The 5,000-nt window shown below is 27.2% G+C and overlaps 1 protein-coding gene across 1 annotated transcript in view; it reads left to right on the top strand.

Annotated features, from left to right (window-relative positions):
- Positions 1-5,000, top strand: part of LOC105846200 (uncharacterized) — a 108,791-nt gene that overhangs the window by 76,664 nt on the left and 27,127 nt on the right. The gene's annotated exons all lie outside the window — the stretch shown is intronic.

The raw sequence follows: 5,000 nt of genomic DNA, 5'->3' as shown, positions 1-5,000 counted from the left end.
TGTTTCATCTCTACTTTGATGATTTATGAAAGAAATTCCTGAAAAAGATATTTCGTCACAGAAACTCCTTTTTGTCATTGTTGTAAATATAACAGTCCATTTTAAAACCCGCTCTCAAAAACTTCTTCTTTCTTTTTTCTTCGTTAATAAAATTATGGTTCAAATAAAAGCTAAAAATTGCTCAGAACTCAGGAAAGAAGTAGAAATTGTATCTTCGACTATTTGATCAAGTTTTCTACTCGGAAGAACGTCTTGTCAAATAATATATGCATATTCAAATTACCAGTGTTTTTATTGAAATTACCTAGTTCAAAGTCCTAAAATTGAGGGTGGTTGTAATTACTTTTAATAAAACTTATGACGTATGATTTGATTGAGTTAATAAAACTAAAAAAATTATCAGTTAATTTATTTTTTTTTTCCTGTCTTAAACAAACTAGTATTGTTTTAACAAAAAGTGGCTTAAAGTTTGATCTTTTAATGATAAGTTTTGATAATAACAAGTAATATGAGCACCTTGGTAATATGAGCATACTTAAAGATATCTTAGATAAAAGCCGTGAAATTAAAGTTGCTTTGTATTTTTTAGTACAATTAGCCTAAATTTTTTTTTTTTTTTTGCCGTTTAAAAATATACATTCCGTAATTTACTAACACAATATAAATATAGCAGGGGCGAGAAGAAGACTAATATGTCTTATCACCAACCCCCTTTATAAATTCCGTAAATATAAAGTTTATTTTTAAAATAAGAAACTTCGTTAAATTTATAAAATAAACAAATGTACAAAAGTGGTAAAATAATAAATAAAACATCTATTAATAAAAAAATAAAAAAAAAGTGAAAAATTAGCTAGAAGCGCTATAGGCTTAGCATAAAACAAAAACAATAAAAATATATATATAAGGATATAAATAAATTTAACTCAGACTTTTTCTAAAATTAATATACTTTTCATGTATTTAATAAATAAATCATAATGTAATTTCAGAAATAGTTTTGTGGTAAATCATTCTTTATTAATAGCTGTCTTAGTTTTGTCTTAAACTCATTAAGCATTGTTAGAGTTTTAAGTTCAGTTGAAAGTAATTTATTCTATGCCTTTGGTCCTCTTATTGAAATTGAAAAATCAGTTGCTGCATAATAACTTTTGGGCTGTATATATCTGTTATTTGAATATCTAGTTAGATATTTGTTTTCCTTTATTTTGAATATCGGGTTAAATATTTTTGGAATGATACTTTTATTAATTTTGAACATAAAAATTAGGTGATGATAAATATTTATTTGGTAGATATTTAGTATATTTAAGTTAATAAATAATGGTCGAGAGGGTGTATAGCGGCTTTTATTGGATATAATTCTGATAGCATGTTTTTGCATATTAAAGAGTTTTTTCAATTTATTTTTATTGGTACTACACCATGTAATGCTAGCGTAATTAAGATAGGAATGAATAAAGGAGAAATATAAGAGTTTTAAACAACTTAGATTTAAAAATGGTTTTGCCCTATATAGCATGCCGATGTTCCTTGATATTTTACCTTCAATATATATTATCTGACATCTCCAAGTTACATTTTCGTCCAGGAGTACGCCTAGAAATTTTAATGATACCTCTCTTTTTATTTCATAATTGTTAATACAAAGATTTGGAAGTTTTAATGGAATTTTGTCTCTTTCATGATAGCGATGGAAAAAAAATATATTTTGTTTTTATTACATTTAGAGATAATTTGTTTACTCTAAACCATTTAGAAAGATATTAAAGTTCTGTGTTTACAGTTTTAAATAAGATTTTTATGTCATTGTGAGCATAAAATAGATTAGTATCATCTGCAAACAAGATTGAGTCTACTATATTACAAGATTTACTTAAGTCGTTGATATATATTAGAAATAAGAGCGGTCCTAATATAGAGCCTTGAGGTACTCCACAAGTTATATTCATATTGTTAGTTTTACTGCAATTATGAGATATGTAATGCTGTCTATTTGACAGGTAGCTTTTAAACCATTTAAAGTTCGAGTGTTTAATACCATAGTTTTTTAGTTTGGTTAATAAAACATTATGATTTACAGTGTCAAAAGCCTTACTGAGATCAATAAACACGCCTAAAGTATTTTTATTTTCATCAAAAGATTTCAGAATATCGTGAACAAGATAAGCAATTGCCTGATCAGTGGAGTGACCGTTTTTGAATCCGAATTGTTTATTATAAAGGATGTTATTAATATGTTCTAGTATTTTTGAAAATTATGGTAGTATTAAAATAGGTCTGTAATTTGCGACACAAGTTGCATCTCCAGATTTTAGAACTGGTATCACCCTGGCCACTTTTAGTTTGTCAGGAAAGATACTTTGTTCTAAAGAAAGACTGAAAATGTGCAAAGGCGGAGTTTTTAAATAAAATATTGATTTAATTATTATATTGCTACTTACATCATCAACTCCATTACCTTTATTTGATTTTAATAAATTTACAGCATCAAGTAGTTCTTGTTCAGATAACTTATTATTTTCCATGAGATCATTATTAGAGGTCAAATATGACTCGAAGCTACTTTTGCTGTTTTTTACTTTGGAAGCCAAACTCGGGCCTGTATTAACAAACTCATGATTGAAAGAATTAGAAATTAACGTTTCATTAGTAATTTCACAATTATTTATAATGAGTTTTTTGGGAAGTTCATTAGCGCTTATGTTTTTTTTTCCTATAACCTCTTTCATTATGCGCCACATTTTTTGTGCATCATTTTTGCAGTTATGTAATTGGTTGGTATAATACTGTTTTTTCGAATACTTTATAACTGTCTCGAAAAGACGTTTGTAATTTTTATATTTTGTTTCATTTTTATAAGTTCTTTTTTTTTATAAACTTTTTGTACAAACGTTTTTTTTTTTGTGATGACTTTATTATTCCCGCCGTTATCCAGTGATTCTGATGGGATTTGGTTTTGATTAATTTACTAATAATTGGGAAAGCTTCATTATAGTGGTCTTGAAATATGCAATGAAAAATATTATAAGCTTCCTGAGCATTTTTAGTTTTTAAAATAGTTTTCCAGTTTGTTGTGGATAACAGATTCATAAAAGTCATAGTCGATGTATCATTAATTATTCGCTTTTTAATTTCTTTTTTTTCTGATATTTTATTGATGCTTTTTTGTGAAATTATAAAAACCGGAAAGTGGTCTGATATATCAGTGACAAAAATTCCAGTCTTAACTTTTATGTTTTTGAAATTGTTAATTATAATTTGATCGATCAGTGTAGCACTATTTTTTGTTATGCGAGTTGGTTTATTAATTGTTGGAATAAAATCATATTGAAATATAATATTAGTAAGATTTCTGACGTTTTTATTATTTTCATAATCGAGAAAATCTAAATTGAGATCGCCTACACAATAAATTAGCTTGCCATAAGTATCTTTTTTTGTAATTAAACCTTTAAAGTGTTTGCTAAATGCTTTTATATTACCTGAAGGCGGTCTATATATGACGTGCAGAATTACGTTTTTGCTGGCATCGTTTAAGACCTCAACGGTTAGTAACTCAAAATCCTTTGTTATTGAGCACATTTCTTTACGCAGTTTAAAATCTAAAGAGTTATGTATGAAAATGCACACTCCACCTCCTATTTTTTCAGATCCTCTTATTGGATGAATAACTTTATAATTATTGAGTTGAAAGTTAGAGTTATTTTCGATTTCTTTATTCCTGCACCATGTTTCTGTTAGACATATAATTTGAAATTTTATTTTAAGGCTAAACAAAAATTCTTTAAATTTATCAAAGTTTTTTTGTATACTCCTTATATTTATATGCAGAATGGATAGTGCATTAACATCAATGTTGCCAATGAGCGTTGAAATGTTCGAGTTGTAATATTAAGGGCTAATATTTTCCTCTCCATCCCCATCTTTAAAAAAACTAAAGTTTAATTCAGGGTTATTTTTGAAATGTATATTTTTGTTTCTTAGGAAAGCTGTAAGTTTGTTTATGTCATTACTATTGCCATTATTATTGGATGTGTAATTTTTTGCATTAAAATTAGATAACAAATTAGTTCCCATTTTAAAATAAGAATTTAAACAATAAAATAACAAATAAAAAACATTTACTTTTCTTTGGGAGTCCATTCGCGAATGATGAATTTATCGTACGATATAACCGCATATTTTCCGCCTTCTCGTCCTTTTTTCAGTTGTTCTTGAAGCTCGTTTCTTATAATTGTAGTTTCGGCGCAGTAGTCTTCGTTTATGTAAAAAAAATTTCTTTTTAAATTTTTAGCCTGTTTTAAAATTTCTACTTTGTCTTTATAGTTTAGTAGCTTAACAACTATTGGGCAAGTTTTGTGTGTATTTCTAAATCCTGTCCTGTGAGCCCTCTCCATTTGTATACTTTTTAAACCAAGTGTATCTTCAAACATCTTTTGTACCTTAGATTCGCTTACACTCCAATTTTCGTTTTCGCTTTCTTTCAGGCCTTCTATTCTGAGGTTGTTCCTTCGTGAACAATCTTCGATTTCTCTAAGCTTATTCTTTATTTTCAGTATTTTGCTATTGTCTTTAATTTTATTCCTTAACTCTTTTGTTTTTTTCTTTACAACTTCAAATTTATTCGAAATAATCTCATCGTTAGTTTGGATGGATTTGATAATATCGCTGCAATCAGATACAAGTGATATAACTTTTTTATTCGTTTCATCTAAATCCATTGCAATGTTATTATTTTTATATGAGTTTTCGCTTACGACTTTTTCATTCATATCTAGCCGCTCAGTAAGAATTTTCATATTTGCTGCAGTTATAAATGCGAATACTTTTTCGTGATCTTTCAAAAGCTTCCTCATTTCTTCTAAAATATCTTTTTTTGTTTCTCTAGTAAATCTAAAATCATCTTAATATCCATTTTAATTTAATTCTTCATTTTTATTTTTGAAGCAATAAAAACACGTCTGTTCACCGCGATGCGCAATATTGCAATTTATATG

Source organism: Hydra vulgaris, chromosome 10 (assembly GCF_038396675.1).
Source record: "Hydra vulgaris chromosome 10, alternate assembly HydraT2T_AEP".
Lineage (NCBI taxonomy): Eukaryota > Metazoa > Cnidaria > Hydrozoa > Anthoathecata > Hydridae > Hydra > Hydra vulgaris.
Note: the sequence above shows the minus strand (reverse complement) of the source record. Positions and strands in the feature narration are given on the sequence as shown.